Genomic DNA, 23,041 nt, shown 5'->3' with positions numbered 1-23,041 from the left:
TCGGCAAGGCAGTGACGGCAGGGAGCGCTCCCCATGGGGTGGGGGGTGCAGGGGGGTCTCTGCGCGGGCCCTTCGCGCACAGCTGGCTGGGGAGGAACCGCTATGCCGTTGGGCAAATAAACAAGGCCTGAAAGGCACGTTATTGGAAAGAGGATGCACTTTGAGACTCTTAGTGAAGTCTGCGTCTCTGCTCTGCTGCCCACCGGCTCCCGGCCTTGGGGTTTTCATGCCTTCGAGGCTCCTTGTCCCCGTAACAGGCGGGGATGGCCAGGATGACACCGCTGGGAGACCCCCGGGACGCAGGCGCTGGCTGGGCCCGTGCAGGAGTGCTGCTTCTCCTGGGGGCCTGAGCAGTGTCCGAGCAGACCCGGACCAGGCCCTCGCCCCGGGGGGCCCCTGCGGGCGCTGAGCTGTGGCGGCCTGTGCCCGGCCCGGTGCACTCCCGCTGCCCAGGGGCGGCCTCACTGCAGCTGAGCCCTGACGGAAGCACCGAGCGGGGCTCCCGGACGTGGGGCTTGAGGGGGCCTCGGACCCGTCGGGCGGGGAGGCGGGAGGAGGACTCCCCGGGGGCAGCAGAAGGCGTATGATGGGGGCAGCGAGCTGCCTCGGAAGAGGTCGTGGCCTTGGCTGCGGGGCCGCTGCTTCCTGGGATCCCCAGCAGTGTCCTCCAGGGCCCCCCAGGCCAGGCCCCCCGGGAGGGCTGCTGCAGCCAGAGGCACGGGGCTCTGCGCTGGTTGCCCACATCCGTGGGACGTGTGGATTTTCCTGTGGCTTACAGCCCCGTGACCCACTCGGGGCCGGGCCTTTAAAGCATCGCTCACGGTCGAGGAAAGAGGGAGAAACTGGCCCCGGGACCGCTTGTTTGCGTGACGTGCCAGGTACTCAGGTAACGTACCTGAGCACACCTGCTGACAGGTGATCCCCGCTGGCAGGCAATGATTGCTCCGTGCCCGTGGTCCCCTCAACCACCTTCATCCGTGTCACAAATCTTTGTCGGGCCTTTGCCGTGAAAGTGAGACGTGGCCACGGCCTCCGCTCAGCAGGGCCCGGACCTCACGCAAGCCCGGGGTGTCGGGGCTCCTCGACGGCGCGTGCTGGGGCTCGGCCCACGTGCTGCCACCGGGACCCACGGCTTTCATGCATCAGGCCGTGTATTATGAGCCTGGCATGTTTTCAGGCTTTGAAACATGCCCGGTTAGGTTTTATGGGCATCGCTGTCATCTTTGTTCTCCAGATGATGCCCCTGGAGCCCCAGCTAGGTGACAGTCCCTGTCCAAAGGTCCGCGACCCGAAGCCGGATGAGCCGGGATGCGAACACGGGTCTGCCCACGCCAGCAGCCTATGTTCCTGCTGCACAGCAGGCTGACCCCACTGACTCGAAGCCGTCGTCCCTCCATCCATCCCCCTGGTGTGGCGTTTCCACGCGGAGCCACAGGCTCTTGGGGACCCCGGCAGAGGGAGCCGCCCATCAGGTCAGGGGTCCCCACGCTCGCCGCCTCTGTCCCGGGACCACCTGGCCCTCACCTCGTGGAGCCTCCGTCTTCCCGCCCTGCCCTCCCAACCTGCACTTGGTTCCCACTCGTCGAAATGCCGGGGGTACAGGGAGGCCACCTGCTTTCAGGGCCCCCAGGGACACCGAGGCTGGCACCTCGGCCCCGACTTGGTCAACAGCCGCAGCAGGATCCAGGCCGCAGGTCCCTCCCCAGCTTTTCCCTTCCTCCAACCCCCCCGGCCCAATGTCCCCACGTCGTCCCCATTGTGTTGGCTGCACCGACGTGGGGCTGCTGCAGAGGAGCAGGAGTAGGTGCCCTGGGGTGGGTGACCCCGCAGGTCACCCTGCCAGCCCGGCTCCGCTGTCAGCCCGGCCAGCGCCGCGGGGCAGCGGACTCTCCAGGGTTCTGAATTCCCTCTGGATTATTCATGAGTGCACACCGTCCCCTCTGACAGTCACAGGTAAATCCCAGATCGAATTTTTCTCGTCCCCTGAAAAGAACCCTATCAATATCCCTGGGGTCAGGCGGGCTCACCATCTAGCCTTTCCTCCCTGGGCTGGGGGGTACTTGGAGGCCACCTGGAATTTGCCGGCCGGGATTAGGTTTCCATCTACTCATTATGTCCCAGTGAATGAGATCAGGGGGTTAGGGGGTGCTCTCAGAATTACCTAATGGTTTGGGGTAACCCTAAGGTGGTTTCTGTACTTTTCCGACCCCTCCTATGGCTGTCCGGCCCCCTGCACCCGGGCCCTGGCCCTCCCGCCTTCCATGCGTACCTGTGCCCTCACTTGCGTCCCCCCGTGGCTAATGCCTTGTGGCTCTGCACTGCTTGCTCCTCTGCCCCAGTCACTGATGTTTCCCAATCATATCGGGAAGCTTCCAATAATTCATGCTTTAGAAAAGTGAAAATAATCCTATTTGGAAGGAATCAAACTATTAAAATTAATTAGCAAAGATTGAAGGTCACCTCCATTGCCTCTTGCTCATGTAATGGCATTTTGATACGATTCCTTATCACACATTTTAGGGTGCCACCGCAGCACGTGGCCTCACCCTGTGAGTCTGGAGAAAGGACTGAGACTCAGTTTCCTCAACTGCAAAATGAAGGCAAAAATGGTACAAAGCTCAGATTCATGCACTGAACAAATACTCATTGAGCTCCTACCCAGTTCCAGGCACTGCAGCCTCTGTCCTCATGCATAGTTGTGCCAGTGACAGTGAACAAAGCCAACATCTCTGGGCTCATGGAGCTCACCTTCCAGTGGGTTCTAGGAAAGATTAAATGAGATAATGACAGTTGACGTTTGTGGACGTCTCAGAACCCAGCCTGGCAAGTGGGAAAACCTCAAAGAGCCTTCCACATGCTTACTCCTTGCCACGACCTCCCGATGTAGCTGTTGTAGTCCTCCCTGCTTTGTGGACAGGCCTTCATGAGGAATAATCGCCCAAGTAATTTGCCCAAATTTAACGGGTGACGGGATCTGAACCCAGGCAACCCGTTATTCTTCGTTGCATCTACATTTGAACTTAAGATGCTTGGTACAACCCCTGGCACGTGGTAAGTATTTAGTGTAAGCTATTGTTTCGGTCCCATTTTCATTAGTATTTTCAAACTCAGGGAGGTGCTTATAACTCGTGTAATCCGCTGTGTATATTCTTTTGCACAATCGTGCCAATTATAGATTGTGGTCGTGCTCGTAAGCGCCCCGTGGTACTATTTGTTTGCTTTCATGCAAAACGTTGTCTGATTTCCATCGAATTCTGAATACGCCGTGAGAACGTATCATGCACATGACTGTCTCCTGGCACACGTGTGGTGGTAGGGGAGGGAAAACCTCTGATGCTCCAAATAAAACCCCAGAGAGGAATGCGCCTCTCAAGGTCACAGCAAGGAAGTGTGAGGAAGTGGAAAAGGCACGCGTGGACTTTGGTACTGGGTAAACTGCGGTCCACGTTTCCAACCTGCAGCTCGTTAGCCGCGTCTGTTCTTGTAAACAGATTCCTTCTCTGAGCTTTCCTTCTCCTGTTCTGCAAAAGGAGAGGGTTACCTCAGGTACCACTCTGGTCCTTCCCAGCCCTCAAGTGTGTGATTCGAGGTGTAGGTACAGAGTCTCATAAAGCTTTTCCTTAATCCAATTTTCCTGAGACAAATTGCTAAAGAAAGACTATTAGGCCAGAGGCAAAGAACATTCAGTGACAACAGCTCTGAATTCCATTGCTAATAGAAAACCAATAATGAACATTGAACCTTTTTCAGGTGCCCTAAGAATAATTGGTCATTGATTTTCTTTCAAAATGTAAGGGTTTAACCTCACACTTCGCATATACATATCGCAAGCTGTTTGCAAGTGAGGCAGTGTAGTGTGATGATAATTCATTTCTATAAATGTATTCCAGACCCAACAAACTGACATGAGCATTTCAGAAAAAAAAAAAGAAGTGAAAGATTGTTTATCTGAAGGTAGCACTGATGTTCACATTTATGATGGAGCTTTGAGACTGGACTTTCTTTCTTTGAGTCATGGATAAATAAATGGATCTTTTCAAATAGAAAGACACAGCTATCTTACCAAAAAAAAAAAAAAAAGACATACTTTTGAAGGGAAAAAGAGACCTTACCAATTATTTGGCTCCAACTTTTTCATTTTACAGATGATGAAATTCAGCTGCAGTAAACTTTATCCATTAAAAAGAGCTAATAGTATTACCTGCTGTGAGCATTAATAAGGTGACATTTATAAACCACAAGCACAGTACATGACATGAAATCTATGCTCAGTCAATGATAGCACCTATTTATTATCATTTTTGCTTAATATTTTATACTTGCCTAGATCTACACAGATAGTCTTGGCTCAGTCAAACGAGAAGTTAGGGCTCCTCAAATCCAGACCAGTGTTCTTTTAAAAATATGATTCATTCAACAAATATTTATGGAGTGTCCACTAAATTCCATGCACTCTTACTGGGTCTACCACAGTGATGATTAAAACAAACAAACAAACAGACCCACCATCCCCCTTCCAAAAAAAGTCCTGGCTTCATGGAGGAGCTTAAATTCTAACAGGGAAACAGATAATAAACAACATAAGTAAGTATATCTAGGGTGTAAGATGGGGAAAGATAAAGGAGAGAAGAATCAAGATGCTTTGGGAGGGATGCAGTTTTAAATAGGATGATCAAGAAAGGCAGGAGGTGGGCAGCCCAGGTGGCTCAGTGGTTAAGCACCGCCTTCAGCCCAGGGTGTGATCCTGGGGACCCGGGATCGAGTCCCGCATCGGGCTCCCTGCATGGAGCCTGCTTCTCCCTCTGCCTGTGTCTCTGCCTCTCTTTCTCTCCCTCTCTGTCTCTCATGAATAAATAAATAAAATCTTTAAAGAAAAAAAAAAGAAAGGCAAGCTGTGTGCATTTCCAATGACACAGGCACTGCAAGCAAGGGGAGCGTGAAGCATGCATATCCTGAGGCAAGAGTGGGCAGCTCCTAGGTGGACTGTCAAGGAAGCCAGTGCAGCTGGGTCGGGGTGTGCAGCAGCGTGGTAACAGATAGGCACCCTTAATGCCCAGGACCTTGCAGACTACCACCAGGACTTTGGCTTTTATTCCTAGAGATCTGCGGAGCTATGGAAGGGACAAAGTAGAAGTATTGCTGGAGGAGACAGACTTGAAGAAACTGCTTCTAAACCAGAATATGTGGGATGTGGGTTCCTGGGTTTGGCAAACTCATGTATAAAAAGAGGCTATGAAACAGAGACTGTGTGTCTCCTGCAAAGCCTGAAATACTTACCTATCTGGGCCTTTCCCGGATAAGTTATCTTGAAGAACAAGATCAGGCCAGACAAAAAATTGGGAAGGAAGGAAGGAAGGAAGGAAGGAAGGAAGGAAGGAAGGAAGGAAGGAAGGAAGGAAGGAAGGAAGGAAGGAAGGAAGGAAGGAATCTGTATTGCTTATCTATTATGGTGTAATGAATTATCCAAAACCTAAGGGCTTAAAAAACACATATTTATTATCTCACACTTTCTGTGGATCAGAAATCCAAGCACTGCTTAGCTGAGTGTCTTTTAGGGACTGAATGGTTGCATACCCCCCAGATTCATATGTTGAAACCCTACCTCCAGGTGTGATGGTATTAGGAGGTGAGTGAGGCCTTTGGGAGGTGGTTAGGATTAGATGAAGCAATGAGGGCAAGGCCTCAGGTCGTTTCCAGCTGCTCCTTGCCACTTGGGCTTCTCTATAGCACAGCTCGCAACTTAGCAGCTGGCTTCCATTTCCTTGGACCAAGAGAGACAGCAAGAGAACACCCGGGACAGAAGCCACAGTCTTTTATAACCAAATCTTAGGAGTGAGTGACATGCCATTGCTTCTGCCATATATAATCATTAAAAGCAAGTCAGTTGTCCAGCTCACAGTTAAGGTGAACAGATTACACTGAGCATGGACCCCAAGAGGTGGGAGTCACTGGAGTACCTTCTAGAGGGTAGACCACAAGATCCGGAAATAGAACCAGCTCTCACAAAAAGAGGGGAAATTATAGCCAAAATTTGTAGGAATTCCAAAATTAGTCCCTCCTTACTTCTGCAAATGATCAATTTGGAGAGAGGGCCAGACCCCTTTTCACAGAGCCCACAGATGGGAGAATTCCAGAGCACACAACCAATTCCATATCACAGGCAGCCTGTCAGCTGAGTCTCACAGGGAACTGTGGTAAGCAGAGTGAGGGCCCCAAACATGTCCACGTCTTCCTCTGCAGAACCAGTGGCTGTGTTACCTGACATGGCCGAAGAGACCGAAGATATGGCTCAGTTAAGTGTTCTGGGACGGGGCAATTATCTTGGATTATACAGGTGGACCCAACGGAATCACAAGGGTCCTCATAAGTGAGAGGGAGGCAGGAGGGTCAGAGAAAGGGACACGGCGACAGAAGTAGAAGTTGGAGCGATGCGATCACTAGCTTTGAAGGTGGAGGGGAGCCAAGAGCCAAGGAATGTGGGCAGTCATTGGGAAAGGCAAGAACATGGATTCTCACCAAGACCTCAGGAAGGATGATAGCCTTGCTGGCCCTTGAATTTAGCTCAGTGAGGACCCTGTTGGACTTCTGACCTTCAGAACTATCACATAATAAGTTTTGTTGCCTTAAGCCCCTTAAGTTTGTGGTACTTTGCTACAGCAGCCATAGGAAGTGAATATCCAAGCCTGGTTCTTTTCAATTCTTCTTGATTTTTACCGGCATTTTTTCTTTTTTTTTTTTTTTTTTATATATATATACATATTTTTTTTTTATTGGTGTTCAATTTACTAACATACAGAATAACCCCCAGTGCCCGTCACCCATTCACTCCCACCCCCCGCCCTCCTCCCCTTCCAACACCCCTAGTTCGTTTCCCAGAGTTAGCAGTCTTTACGTTCTGTCTCCCTTTCTGATATTTCCTACCCATTTCTTCCCCCTTCCCTTATATTCCCTTTCACTATTATTTATATTCCCCAAATGAATGAGAACATATAATGTTTGTCCTTCTCCGACTGGCTTACTTCACTCAGCATAATTTCTAATTGTAAACAATCACTATCTCTTGTTTTAACCTTGAACAATACTTTATTTTCCATTACACAAGTAATATTCGAATACACATAAAAATGAAAACATACATAAAAAGTGAAAACATAACACGTGCAGATAAAGTTCCTTATGATCACCTTCTCCAGTCTGTCCTTCCCCGAAGTAACCACTGGTGTTATCTTGGTGTATATCCTCCCAGACCAACTTCTATGCTTCTCTAGTCATAGATAAAACACACAATCGTTCAATAATTAGCTCTTTGAGCAAATAAGTATCACGCCATTACTATGTGCTAAGCACTACTGTATGTGCTGGAGACATATCCCAAATCCCTGCCTTCCTAGAACTTACACACTTACACTGGATGAGACAGGCGGGACTCAGGGAGGTAATGTGATCTGCTAGGCTGCACTGCCATGGTGCCACGAGACGAATGTGGCTATTGAGCACTTGCGCTCTGTACTCCTAAGATGTGTCATAAGTATAAATATACATTGGATTTCAAAGACTTAGTACAAAAGAACAAAATGTAAAATATCCCATTAATGTTTGTTTTTTTTTTTACCTTGGTTACATGTTGCAATGATAATATTCTGGATATCTAATGGATTATATAAGTATATTTTAAAAATTAATTTTACGAGTTTCTCTTTACTTTTTATTAATGTGACTGCTAGAACTCACATATATGGCTTGTATTATGTTCCCACATTCCATTGATCGTTAGTGCCCAGAAATCAGAGGCACTAGCAGGTGGGGGGCCTCATTCTTCACTTTGATTGGGCCTATCCAAGGGAAACTCCTTAGCAGGACTAGACTCATCATCATAGGCAGTCTCCCCTCCTGGATGTACAACACCCACCCTCAAGAGTCCCAGGATTCATGGCCCTGGTCCACAAACGTGCAGGGCTTCTCACTACTGTAGAATCTCAGCCTCCTTCTCCCCAACCCCAAGCAATCTGTAGGTTCTCAGGGGCCATGTACAATGTCTACATTCACAACTCTTTTCTATCCTCTTTGACAAATTCGTGAAGTAGAGCCTACGGACTGGGATTTCTGTGCCTCTTAAAACAATATAAAATTAGCATTATCATTCTTTGAAATTCACAGAAAACATTTGCAAAGGTCTTTTTTTTTTTTTTTCCAACAACCTGTGAAACCGGTAGAGAAAGAAAAAAGAAAACAAGGCACTTAAAGAATAAAATTTTCTTAAGCCTTTGGCACTTGCCAGTGCATTTCTGATCTGATTGGCAGCAGATTATCGATTTAATCATTTTAAGATTCACATATTGATTTTTTTCGTGGGGGCCTGCAAAAGCATCATGACTTCCTAAGCACTAGGACACCTGCACAGGTATGCAAACTTCGAACACAAGCACACTCAGCCTCCTGGTGTTGGTTATGCTGCAAATCCACCCCAGCGACAGCACTGAGTTGTGGAGTTTTGCTACCGGTATTAACCATTAATGTGAGTTCAAACAAGCTCTCTGGCCTTTCTCCTCAGTTTCTATATTTTAAAAGTAAAGAAATAAAGACACTTTCAGTCATTACCCTCCCATACTATATGTATAGGTAATTATACGGGCTTCATTTAAGAAAGGAAGAGCAGAGTGAGCACAAGATGGAAGATAAGAAACAGCTGCTCCCTCTATAGTTTTAGTTCTTTTCATGGTGTGAGCATCTTGTCTTGATGAGTTTTGTTCTAACAAGATCTGTATTTTCCACACATTCCCATCTTCTTTACTACGTACTACTATAGATTACCGAATACATTGTACATTTGTACAGACATATACAGACGTGCACATGCAGGACCGTATACAGCAAACCACGTGCCTTCTACACCAATTATTTAAGGACTTTTTCGAGACTACTTTGACCACATGCAATTTTGCCTTAGGTGTTAACTTTAGAACCTAGTTTGACATAAATGCAATGCCACTAAGCTACTGTACAGTATTCCTCAGGCCTAACACAGGCATAGGCACAGAGCGAGAGATGGCATGATAAATGTCTTCTGAACAATAAAACCTTCAGACCACCTCTTAGGCCAGTGCCCGTCAGACCTTTGTTTGGTGCCTTTCAGGTGGACCTAAGAAGACCAGTTTCATTTTAGTCTCTGAGTTCTGCGGTAAATAATAAAAATCATCCAAAACAGGGCCAAAGAGAACCGAAACAATGAATGTTCTTTTGATACACTGGAAAATGAATTGATCCCCTATCTCTAGAGGAAAAACACATGATGTTTTCCATCTGGCAAGGCTGTGGAAGAATAATGTTGTGGAAACAAGAGTCTATTCACTAGAGCCATTGTGTCATGGTCCCGCAGCTAGGAGTGGGGAGTTTGCATCACTCCACCCACTTATGAACACTCAAATGTGGAGTTCTGTTTACTGGCAAAAGTGTTTTCAAACTCCCTCTTTTTCATCCCCTTGAGTAATTTTTGTCTAATAAATGACTAAATGTCATTATATTATCTTAAAGTTGGAAGGGTGATCAGAGGTCCTATGGCCCTCAGGTCACACACCCTCTAATGAAGAGCTAGCCACTGCATTCTGGTTAGGATGCTCCAGGCTTCATGAAACATCATGCCCTGACTCAGGCCTAAATGTTAGAGGAAATTGGCTCGTATAGCCAGAACCAAAGGAGAAAGAGGATAAGTCTCAGACATGGTGCAACATAGTTGAAAGACGTCATCAAAGACCCATCTTCAAAAAGAAAGACCCACCTTCCTTCCATCTCTCCTCTCTGTAGCAGTTTTTTTTTTTTTCTAAGACCGAATCTCCTTGAGGATCAGAACGTGGCTGCCACAGTCACAGGTGCCACAACCAGAGTCCAGAGGCAGTGGGGACCTGTTTATTCCTGTGCTCCTTCTTAAAAAGGGGAAACATTTTACTGGGCCTCTCTCTAACCCCAAGTAGGGCTCCCTCTTCAAGAACTAAGTCATACACCCACTCCAAAAGCAATCATTGCCAAGGGGAGTGGGGCTCCCATGATTAGCTTGACCGGGGCATATGGTTATCTGGAAAGGATAAATCTCTGGAGGGAACAAAAAGGATATTCTATTAGTAAGAACTAAAAGAGCAAATAAAAAAAATAATAATAATAAAAGAGCAAATTAATTCTAGGTAAACAATAACACTGTCTTCTGTATTCATTCTTTCATAAAACACAGATAGTAGGATAGGCAGGTGCCTACTATTGTCATCAAATACAATAGAATTGAGCAATTTGTGAAGCTTTATGTGGTATCGTGGACTGAATATTTGTACCCACCTTCCCTCGCCTGCCCCCAAATTCATATCTTGAAATCCTAATCCTTAATGAGATAGTACTAGGAGATGGGGCTTCTGGAAGGTGATTGGGTCATGAGGATGGATCCTCATGAATGGGATTAGTGCCCTCGTAAAAGAGACTCCAGAGAACACTCTCACCCTTTCCTCCTCTAGAATTATGAGAAAAAAAGTTCCTTGTATTATCTATGCTACTTTTGTTATAGCAGCCCGGATGGACTAAGACATGTAGGAACAATCAAAACTCTTTATTTGACTTTTCATCCTATTTCTCTCACTCTTGAATCTGAAATTATAGCCTCTCATCGTTATTATTTTCATCTAAGATTACTGAGCATTTAATATGTGTCAGACACTATGCAAACCATTTTTCATGGATTCTTTCATTTAATTTTTTAGAACAGCTTTGTGAAGTAGGTACTATTATCCTCATTTCACAGTTAAGCAAACTATGGCTAAGAAAGGTTAAGTAACTTGTCCAAATTTGCACAATTACCAGAGGCACCAGGACTGGAGTCAGTTTACTAAAATTCCAAATGAATAGCTGTTCATTTAAAAAAAAAAATGAGGCTCCATGTTAGGTGTTAGGAATAGCGGTAAAGCAAGCAGACATAGCTCTTGCTTTTTTTTTTTTTTTTTATAGCTCTTGCTTTTATAAAATCCACATTCTACTAGAAAAGAAAAATAGAAACAAATAGATTATACAAACTCTATAAAATTTTGCTAGGTTTTTATAAAGGAAAAGGAATGAAGGAGGGAAAGAGGGCCTTTATATACACTACAGTGGTCAGAAAAAGCCTTTCTGGAAGGTAACTTTATGCCAAATCCTGAGCAATGAGTAAGAATGTAAAGGGAAGTAAGGAAATATTCCAGGAAAAGGCTCCGAGGTGGGAAAAGTTTGGCACTTTTGGCACATGAACAAAACCAGTGGCTGGAATGAACTGAGGAGGAAGAGAGTGGCATCAGTGGCTCTAGAAAGGTAGGCTAGATCACTTGAGCCTTGGAGGTCCTTTAAGAATATTGAATTTTATTCTAGGAGCATTCTGACACTATTGAGGAATTATAACCAGACATCTAATGTGATTAGATTTGACCTTAAAACCTGATCAATCAAACTACTGTTTGGAGAATGGATGAGTTGGAAAAAGAGCAGATGTAAAGAGATCAATGGGGAAGCTATTGCAGTCACCAGGAAATCAAGGATGGAAGGTGGCCATGGCGATCGAGAAAAGAGGATTGATTTAAAAGACATTCTATAGGTAGCAGTGGCAGGAGTTGTGTGGAATTGAATACAATGAAAGAAGAAAGGAATGGGAGATGATCCCAGTTTCTGGTTCCCAAAAGTGGTGTTAAAGATGGGGGCCACTTGGTGATGGGGGGTGAGGGGAACATTTGTAAGAAGGTTAAGGTTTATTTTGAGACATATTAAGTTTGAGGTGTAAGGTGTTGACTAGGTTATTGCATATATGACCTGGAGCTGAAAAGTTTGCTGGAGATGTGTGTTTGGGCATAGTTGGCATATCAATGGTATTCAAAGTCATGAGAGTAGCTGGTTGTGCCCAGGAAAATACTGAAGATAAAGGAAAACAAAGAGACCAAAATACAAACTACAAAGGGGATTAAAATGGAGCCATCAGAAAGCTGGGAAGAAAACTGTAAGAGTGAGGCATTAGCCAAGTCAAATACAGGAGTGTTTCAGGAAGGAGAAAGTGGCCAGTTATACTGCTTGTTGCTGAGAGGCAAGTACGATGAAGTCTGAAGTTATTTATTGAAAGGACCTATCCATCGGCCAATACTTGGAATTTAAAATGACTCACACCAAGGCACGCTGTTATGAAATTCCATTATATCCCAGATCAAAAATAAGATTCTAAAGTCTTTGGAAGAGATGAGAGGGGCAATGAGAATAAATCATACACAAATAGTTGGATTCAAAATAACATAAGACTTCTCTAGAATAGCATTAAAAGCTAAATAAAATACAAGGGGCCCCTGTGTGGCCCAGTGGTTGAGCATCTGCCTTCGGCTCAGGTTGTGATCCTGGCGTCCTGGGATCAAGTCCTGCATCAGGCTCCCCTCAGGGAGCCTGCTTCTCCCTCTGCCTGTGTCTCTGCCTCTCTCTCTCTCTCTCTGTCTCTCATGAATAAATAAGTAAAATCTTTAAAACAAAAAAAAAAAAAGAGCTAAAATACAGATGGATAATGCTTTCAAAATTTCAAAGGAAAATGATTCCAACACAGAATTATATTATAGTCAAATCAAAGTAGAAGAAAAATCTGTTTAGACATGAAAGTTTATCTTTCACATATCCTTTTCCAGGGAGCACCTGAAGGGTGCTCTCCTAGTAACTGAGGGAATAATATTGAAGAAAAGAGATAAGAAAAAGGAGAAGTGAAGTTGATTCACAGAGTGCTAATAAAGAGAAGTTCCAGGATGACAGTTCTGCAGCAGGTTTAGGGAGTATCCAGTCCCATCTGAGCAGCAGAATGAGGACGCTAAGAGGTCCAGGGGCAAGGGCAGTGGATAAACTACCTGATGTGACTTACCATACTGCATAGTTTTGGAAAGAAAGAAAAATTTAGGCTGAATGAGTAACATACACAGTAAATAACAAATGAAAGAAAAAAAAAACAAAATAATTGTCCATTCCAGTGTTAAAGGATAATTTTCTTAAAATCCCAAAAAGATAAAATTATGACTGTAATACAAATATAAAACAAGCACACGTCAAAGATTTTTTTTAAATTAATCACTTTAGGAGAGAACCGGTAAAATGGTATAACTGATACAAAGGATGAATTCAAAGAGCAGAATCGTATGTAAGGAAGAAGAGTGTCTGAAATGAATTTACAAGAGAAGCAAAATGATGTTTTTAGAGGGAAAGCATCAATTGGATTCATATTAGTTTTCTATTGCTGTGTAACCAGTTACCACAAATGTCGTGGCTCAAAGCAACACATATTTATGGTCTCACACAGTTCTGCTTGTCAGAACTCTGGGTGGGCTCAGCTGAGTTCTCTGGTTAGTCTTATGAGGCCAAGATCAAGATGTCAGTTGGGTTGAACTCTTCTGTGGAGGATCTAAGGAAGAGTCTGCTCCTAGGCTCATTCAGATTGCTGGCTAAATTTTTTTTTAATTTTTTTTAACTTTTATTTATTTATGATAGGCACACAGTGAGAGAGAGAGAGAGAGGCAGAGACACAGGCAGAGGGAGAAGCAGGCTCCATGCACCGGGAGCCCAACGTGGGATTTGATCCCGGGTCTCAAGGACCGCGCCCTGGGCCAAAGGCAGGCGCCAAACCGCTGCGCCACCCAGGGATCCCTAGATTGCTGGCTAAATTTAATTCCGTATGGCTGTAGAACTGAGGACCCCAATTCCTTGCTGGCTATTAAGTGGGGTTGCTGTCAATGACTGGAAACCCTTCTCTGGTTCTTGCACATGTTCTTTGCACAACTTCAAAGCCAGCAATTGCATATCAAATCCTTCCGGTGTCTTGAGTCTTTCCAACGTCCCCTTCTGCCACCAGCTGGAGAAAACCTACTTTAAGGGCTCATGAAATGAGGACTCATGGGGTTATGTTAGACCCACTCAAATAACCTCCCTTTTGCCATGTAATATCACCTAGTCACAGGAGTGATCTCTCATCCTCATGTTCTGCCCACACTCAAGGGGAGGAGGTTTTCTTAAGACATGGTCACTGGGAGATCATCGTAGAATCGGCTTACCACAGTGGTGCACCGTACATAACCATTTGTGTTTCTATGAATAACAGTAGTATGCATTATTATTAGTTCTCTACAACTTGCAGGATCATAAAAAAGGTCAAAGACAATGAAAGGCAATAGTTCGACTATTGCAGATGAGCTTCATGCACTAATCTTGTTTTGCCCATTTCAAAGTCTTTCATAATTTCTTCTGATACTTGTTATACAGGAAAAACATTTTATTGTGACACACACCAAATGGTTCACGTTTGACCAATATTTAGGTAACCATTGAATATTCATGTGGCCAAAACTTGTGATTATGACAATGTCAATGACTATTTGTTAGTTTAACTTGGTTTTGCAGAATAACCAAGGACTCGCGAAGACCGAGTAGAGTGCCTATAACAGACATTTGTTGTGTTTTCCTACTTGGAAACCCCACCCCTTTCTTCTAGTCCTGGCACCCTGATTTTCAGTTGGAGGAAATTAGGGTGAATGGCACATGACCTAGACAAACGTGTACATGCTAAGTATGAAATATTGTCATAGTACAAAGGATCAGCCAACTCACAGTGACAAAAGCAGAAAGACCTTGACGCTGGGTGACAAGAGAGTTTGACTTTGAAGGACCGTGAAAATGGTAATACCTAACATTTATTATAGCTGTCATGTATCAGGCACTACTTTTCATGGTCTTCAAGCATTATTTCATTTCATTTTTACAGCCCAAAAAAGTAGAATTGGTATCGCCTCACCTTACAGATGTGGAAGCTAAGGCACAAATGAGTAATTTGCCCAGTGTTGCACAGCTAACAGGTGATAGACAGAGACCATTCTCTCAGGCTACCCCATACTTATTTTTAGAAAATAAAACCAGCTTATGGAAAAATAATTCCCCTCACAGAATAAAATAAATCATTTTCATACACTGAGAATGACCAAAGAGGTTCCCAGGTCCTCCTTCTTTGCCCCAACCTTTGGTACCTAGGGGTGTACTCTATAACCTCCAGGAGAAGCCCCTAAATCTTGAATACAATGGGCCTCTACTCTACTTTCAAGGGTCAGACTGAGTGTGTATCAGAAGCACCTGGAAGGCTTCTGATTGCTGGCCACACCCTCAGAGTTGCTGATTCAGTAGGTCTAAGGACAGAGTCCAAGAGTTTGTATTTCTAAAGAATTTTCTAGCGATGCTGCTGTTGCTGGTCAGAGACCCACATTTGAAAACCACTGGCCTAGGGTTTGTGTAATAGCAGTACAGGCAATCTGGGCTGGGTCCTCACCCACCTCTTCTTTGCTTTCAAACTTAAGGAACAGCCACAGCGACAAACTGATGTGGTTATTGGCAGGTCACCCAGGGACAGAACCACCAAGTGGAGAAGCTGGCTTGGGGAAGATCTCACCAGAGCTGATGGAGAGAAATTCAATATCTGTTTGAACTGAAATTAGGTTAGGGTCTTGCCTCTCTGTCTATCAGGAGGGAGGATAAAAGCTAATAACATGAAAAAAAATATGTACTATTTTGCAACTGTGAATCGATGCCTCAGTATCACCAGAAAGTCATCCTTAATACCCACGATGCTTTGTACACCGATGTCAGTCTCTCCTAAAGAATTTTAAAGTTACTGACAGAGCCCACTAACGTTCCAAAACCTCTAAGAGTTTTCTGGGTGTTGTTTGATTTGTCTTTCAAGACAATGAACCATATGAATGCTTGTTTTTTCTCCTACGTTCCACAAGAAGGGAAACTTTTTAGGATATCTCATATGTTGTCTGTTTCCTGTTGCTTTCAAATGGTCCAGCTTGAAAACCTATAAATCCTATCTTGCCAATCTTAATTTGAAATATTTATTTAAGATTTTTTTTCTCCATGGCTTAAAATTTTATTTCTTTACATCTCTAGTTTTTATTTCCACATAATTCTGCCCATTGAATGCATACTAAAACTGCGTGTTTAAAAGAAAATGCTACTTTTAGGAGTAAAAAAAAAAAAAACCAACATCTATCGGACTATTCATTGTAGACTAAGAAGGGAATGTTCATCAAAATCTGCCAACTTCATCCTCTTTGGAAAAGTTTGAACTATAATATTTCAAAATTCAAGGGTGATGAGTGTAGACAGAGTGAGAAAAGACCCAGGGCTCCAGCTGGCTAGAGAATAAAATCCACACAATACAGAGCGATTCCTTATGACGAGTTGTAAAAATAATACAATGGATCAAATGCTTTGCACCACAGAGTGTATTCATGCCCTCCGGGGAAATTGCCAAAATTACTTAAAAATATGGTAAATCAAAGTTGGTTATCCATCAGCCTTACAGACATGTCTTTCACCGCTTCTAATCTCATGCAGATGTGACGGGACTATTGACGATTGGGTTCGACACACTTAGACCTTGCTTTCAAAGAAAGCAGAATTATAAATTTTTTTGAATTTCTGCCACCTACTGGCAACTCAAAGTGCTAGAAGTGAGCACAGGGTAATAACGCTTCCCCTTTGAGGCTGGTTACGGTCTTCATCTGGGGGATGGTTCATTAGCACATGCTCCAACTGCTCTTCAGCAGATGTAGTTGATTTAGTGGGAAAACAGAGTGGACTGAGTCGTTGGGGGCTAGCTTCCAGGCCCCAGAGCAACCCTAACCATCCCTGCCTGGTAGACCTGATGACAAAGTAAACTTGGCATTTAGGGATCCCTTTCCCTCGTGGTGTGAATCATATGGCTTCAGTGCTGGTGAGTCGGTGCTCAGATGGCGCTGCTGTTTGCACATGGGTTGCATAACCCTCAGCGGTGAGGCTGGTACGTTGCTAGGTGTAATTCTAGAAGGCAAATAGCATGTGTTTGTGGACTGCAAGGAAACGAATCTGAATATCGATTTGTGTGGCATCTGGAATACATTCTGGAAAGTTCTTGGGAGGAGAATATGTCATGGTTTGGGACTGCCACCCCGCTGCGTAGAGCCAGGAAAGCGGGGGAAGATCTTTCAGCTTGAGTTATTATCTAGTTTCTGAGGCTAATTTTGACAGCCTGAACCTAGATTCTAAGATAATCTCCTCAAATCCATTCTTTAACAAAAGAACCTACAGGCAGCACCCTCTTGGTCTGAACCTTGTAATGCCTGTGGTCCTGGCCTGTCATTTCTAGGTGTGCCAAACTTCGCTTCAAAGAGTTCATTCCATTCCAGGGGGCACCCAGAAAGGGATCAAAGACTTGACTTCATTTTGCGGAGCCCAAGCTGGAGGAGGGTTTATTACACGGAGTCAATGTTCCTTTGAAGATGGCTATCTGCGAGCGTGAAACTTGAGCCCCAGGAGAGGCAGATGAGAAAAACTTCAGGGCAGCCACCAGACAGGAAGGTGTCGTTTATACCAAGATGGGGCAGCGGAGTCAGGGATGCTGGAGAAGATCAAAATGTGGAAGGTACGACGGACATATGGCAAAGAGCAGCGGCCATCTGGAAAAGTGGCAAGAAAAGTGGCTGTTGAACAGGCCAGGCAACAATTAGAAAAAGAGAGGCAAGATCTAAAAAAGAAATTAAAGGCCAAGAAATAGATTGAGCGACATACGGGTGAGCGTGTTTGAAAAATAAGGGCTGTTGATGGCGAAAGCCCCAGCTCCGTGGCCCGGCGCTATTAGATTTCTTTCCCCTCTGCCAGCCCGACGTTGTCTGTAGCCTCCCTGCCTTGGTGCGCGGCCTTCTCTCTGCGGGAGTATTGTTCTCCCCCAACTTCCCTGCATTTTCTTTTCACTAAACCAACTCCGCCTACTTATTGTTCAGGTCTCTAGCTTAAGTGTCCCTTCCTCTGAAAGTCCAAGGAAGTCCCTTCTAGGCCTAGGTGAGTGACTCCAGCTCGCACGGGGAGGACTGCCGGAGCCGGAGCTGGAGGCCTCCTCCTGTCTCCTCCACAATGAGGTTTTCACCTCCCCAGCTCCCTGCTCCGGCGGGAGCTGTCCAGCTGGCCTCCGCCTCCCCTAGGCCCGGCCCGGCTCCGCGCCCGCCGCAGGGTGTGTTGTGGAGTCTTGGCTCTGGAGTGAACAATAATCAAAAATAGCTTGAGGGGCCCAGCTGAGCTCTCCGTGTTTGAAAGAACATCCTGTCGGGTTGCCATCTCCGGCTTGACCTTCTTTCCCCTGGGGGCGCGGGGCGAGGCCTGCACCATGCTGGGGCCTCCCAGCCGGCAGCTGCAGAAGGACGCCAGGGCCAGGACGCTGGGGGTTTGAGCACATCGACGGATCCCCCGGCCTTCGCGCTGCGATGAGGACATTGCCTCAAATAAGGCGAACTTCACGGTCTTCCTTGCGTATGTTTGGAAACATGGAATCGAGTCCTCTCGGGGTGTCGGCGGCGTTGGTTGGCAGTGGTTGCCAGCATCGCCCCTGGGGGACGGACCTTGTGTCCGAGCAAAACACCCTCTAGGAGCCCCAACAGAGTGAAGGAATAGTTATTTTGCTAGAAGAGCTTTAAATGGAAAATTTAGATCAGATCGTGTCCTGGTTTTAAAGTCCAGGAGAGGACAGCAAGTGAAAGCGCGGGGGCTTGGCCACGTGTGGACACAGCCACAGGGCACGCCTGGGGGTGCATCCTGCTGTAAAGTGCAGCTTCTGAAATCGCTTAGAATATGCTTTTAAGTCAAATATTTCCTGTGCTTTGGGGAACCTCTGGGTACCCTGCAGTACTGATATGAAAAATCCCCCCGCACTAGGCACGATTCTAAGGGTCTCGCCCCGGCTGCACCCCTACACCCGGAACAAGGCAGGTGCGAGCACCCTGACTTTCCAGCCCAGGGGCTGCATCATGTGCTTGTAGCTGGTAGGTGCCTTAACCAGGATCAGAAAACTAAATCTGCCTCCATTTGTTCATTCTCTTGACGAATGTCCACTGAGTGTCTACTGTGTGCCAGGCACTGTCTGGGGCGCTGGGCACGCCCAGGACGAAAGCCGACCAAGGCCTGCCCCCCAGGCCCTACTGGCCGAGCTTTCATCTGAGCCCGGGCCGTTGCCCACCCCGCCGTCAGGCCGGCCTGGGCTCTGGGGCAGGAGAGCAGGGTGCTGCGAGGCAGGACAGGGACAGGAAGGCGGGCGGCCGGAGGAGGGTGTGGGCAGGACGGCTGCAGGCTCGGAGGCAGCTGGGAGCCCTGGAGCCCACCAGCGGGTCAGGGCAAGCCCGTCCCCCAGCCGCCCTGAGCTTCCCTCGCGGTGCGTGGCCACTGCCGCCATCCCCCCAGCCTCGCCCCCTCCCACTGTGGCGTCCACCCGACTCAGCTGCAACCTTTTGTCTTCCTGCTTCCCCTGCCAGCTGATGACTCCTCCTTTTTTTTTTTAGAGAAAGATGGAATTTGTTTTTTCTTTTTTTTCAAAGATATTTTATTGATTTATTCATGAAAGACACAGAGAGACAGAGATAGACAGAGACAGAGACAGAGACAGAGAGAGAAGCAGGCTCCATGCAGGGAGCCCGACATGGGACTCGATCCCAGGAACCCCGAGTCACGCTCTGAGCTGAAAGCAAGTGCTCAACCTCTGAGCCACCCAGGCGTCCCTCTTTCTTTTTTTTTAAGTTCCATCAGTTTAATAACAATTTTTAAAACCCCAAAGTGGAAACTGAGGGGGCAGGAAAGAGAACCCTGGGCCAGGTGCCCAAGGAGCCGTGTTCACGGCCCCAGCCTGGCTCGGGGCACCCTGGTATTTGCTGTTGCTACCAGCTCTGGGCAGGGGGGTGGGGGGGGGACAGTGAAGGTCCCGTGGGAGCCACGGGTCAGCTCCGTCAAGGACCCTTCCTTACTTTCTTCTGGGGCGTGCACAGTCCTGCATGCGCCAGGTCTTGCCCGGCGGGCCCCTGAGGCCCCAGTGGGTTTACCAGTTACCCGGCAGCTCCTAGACCCTGGCAGTCTTGGTGTCATCACTCTCCGCATCCAAGAGTACATCCACATCAATCTCCGGTTCTGGAATCTTCCTGGAAGGCATGGAGGTGAGTGAGCTGCCCCAGAATTCACCCCTCCAGGCTGAGGCGCTGCCCTAGCACCTGGAGGTGACCTTGACAGTGACCTTCCCTTGGGGCCTCACTGGGCTCCCGTGGTCCGCAGCCCGCAGCCCTCCCCTGCTGCTCCAGGGGTGCCCTGAAGGTAGACGTGGGGTCCTGGTCACCAAACTGGGCAACCAACCCTGCCCCTGCCAAATCCTACCCCCACCCCGCCACCTCCACCCCTGCCCTGCCCTGGCATGCTGCTGTCGCCGGGGCAGGGCGGCACACCCGGCACTCCCTGGCACACATCCAGCACTCCCAGGACACCAGTCACCTCAAGCAGGCCTGGGCCATGGGCTCAGGGTAGCTGTGGGCTCGGCTCCGAGGGGCTCCATGGGGACAGTGGGGACAGGGATGCCCAGGGCCAGCCGCAGCTTGCAGAGTCCCCGGGCCTGGGGCTGCATGGCCTTGTGACGCCTCCCCTCGGTTCCTATCTTCCGTCCTCTCTGCGCGAGGGTATGCAACCCTCTCCCCGCTCGTGCTTAGGATCTCAGCAGAGATGCAACTTCACTGATGCGTGAACGTGCACCGAGTGCCCGTGGGTGCCAAGCATCGGCCCCCCAGCCAGACCCCTGGAATCAATGACTGTTACCCTACATGGCAGACAGAAGACAGCAGATGGGGTTGAACTAAGGATCCTGAGGCGGGGGTGTCACCCTGGACTATTTGGGTAGCCCTTGAAGGCCAAGAGGGAGACGGTGGGAGACTTGACACACGCAGAGGAGACAACGACGGGAGAGCAGAGCGAGAGGGGCTTGAAGATGCTGGCCTTGAGGATTGGGGTGAGAAGGCCACAAGCCAAGGAAGGCTGGGAGCCCCCAGCAGGTGGAAGAGACCAGGAAAGTATCTGCCCCCATAGCCTCTGGAGGGAGTGTGATGCTCATGTTGGACTTTTGGCTTCTAGAACCGTGAGACAATAGATTTCTGTTGTTTTAAGCCACTAATTAGTGGTAATCAGGTAACTAATACAGTGTCCTTTCTCTGCGTCCCCCGACATCCCCCACGGCCACGTCGACAGGTCCGCATGGGGCCCCACGTCTCCAGTGGACGCCTACCACACTGCGCATTAACTACGCGTGCCCGCTGCGAACTCCGTGGAGGCAGGAACCGGCCTCGCGCTCTCTGCACACATCCCCAGCACTCCGGCGGGAAGCCAGCGTGTGCTAGGTGCACCGGAGAGCTTTGTTAAGTGGATGAATAAGCCCTCGCGGAGCATCGTAGCATTATTCGATTTTTTTTTAATATGTGAAAGCATTTTCTTTCCAATTAGGCTGTGAGGACCATGGCTTTGTATAATCTGTCGTGCAACGCAGGATACGGAGCCCTGGTTCTAGCCGAAGGATGGCACCGATCTCACCTCTCATGGTTTGTAAGGCCTCGGTGACACAGGACGCCGCCACAATTAATAAAGTCTGTCATAGGTGTGGCCATAGGGAGGGGTGACACATACTTTGCTATCCTAGACCCACTTTTGTCCCATGGATAAGATCTCCTGTATCCAACCATGAAACAAATGACGTTCCTACTTTCCAGAATCGTGGGCCTGAAATCTGGCGTCTCTAGCTCACCCAGGGTAGCAGTAGTTTCTCATATTCCTAGCTCCTGCTGTGCAAATCGCCCAGTGTGCGTGCCATTCTTGCATTCAACGTCGTCAACAGCAGACCCTGTTCTCCATGCTGGTCCCCGTCCTCAAAGAGTTTAAAGACTGATAGAAAATATAAACAGGTTTTAGCTCCAGCCCGGGCAGCAGCGTGAAAGGGGCTGTGGAGGACGTACGCCGAGGTGCCGTGGCCCCACGGTGGAGGATGCGACTCAGGGGGGAGGGAAGATTGAAACCTTCGAGCAAAGACCTCGGATTAAACCTGTGAACAGGCCCTGACTGAGGGCGGGGCCAAGGGGCCCTCCATGGACCAGAAGGAACCGTGTGTGACTCAGTGGCTCTCCGCCTTCAGCTCCAGGTCCCAAAGGAGGCCTGGGCTGTCTGGCTGATTTTGCAGTGAGCCTGGTAAAAATTTAGCATTTCGCTCACTCCCTGTCCTCTGAGCAGAGCTCCGGAAGCAGGATCAATAGGGAAACAGTGTCAGCAGCTAGAGGATGCTATAAATCTTTTCCACCCTCGTCAGAACCACTTGGAAGGGGACGGGCTGAGGTTCCTGGGAGGAGGCAGGCAAAGCTTTAGGGTTCCATTCCAACGAGCACCTCTGCTGAGGGACGGTGAGGGCGGGGGCTAGTGTTGGTGACTCTATGGAGACCGTGGGGTGAAAACTGATGCCTCAACACTCGTTAGAATGCCGTTTTCATTCAGCAGGTACTTGCCAAGAGCGTCCTGTGTACCCGTGAAGGTGCTGTGGGTACCACCACGCGGGCCCGAGCTCCCTGCGGAGGTCTGACTGTCCACGTGCCCTCCAGTTTCATATGTTGAAATCCTAAGGCCCAAAGTAGTGGCATTAGGAGGTGGGATTTGGGGGAGGTGATTAGGCTGATTTGGGGGGTGTGATTACATTCCCGCCCTTACAGAAGAGGCCCACGGGGGCTCCTTGCCCCTTCCGCCACATGAAGATGCATGGAGGAGTCTGTGCCACCCACAGGGCCCTCCCCTGACCACCTTGACCGTGGGGTTCTGTCCTAGTAGCCAAACTGAGACGCACCCCACCCACCCAAACATACTGATGTGGTGGCCTGTGCCTAAAAAGCTGTGTGATCTTAGGAATGTTTCCTCACCCAGAAAATAAGCATAATAATAGTCCCTACATCACTGAATGCATCTTAGGAGGTAAAGAAGCTTAGCCAAGTGTCTGGAAGATAAAAATGTGAGTCGCAAATAACTTTGAGGGGGTGATGGCCAAGGAGGTGGGGTTAAGGGTCACCCTGGAGGCCAAGGGTAGGCTGCAGGATGGGAAGCTGATCTGCACTCATGGCAGGACTGGGGAGTAGTGGTAGGTGACTCCCTGCTGCTCCTTGTTCACTCACCCCGC

Source organism: Canis lupus, chromosome 21, assembly GCF_003254725.2.
Source record: "Canis lupus dingo isolate Sandy chromosome 21, ASM325472v2, whole genome shotgun sequence".
NCBI classification, from domain to species: Eukaryota; Metazoa; Chordata; class Mammalia; order Carnivora; family Canidae; genus Canis; species Canis lupus.
The sequence above is the reverse complement of the archived record's forward strand: the minus strand, read 5'-3'. Positions refer to the sequence as shown.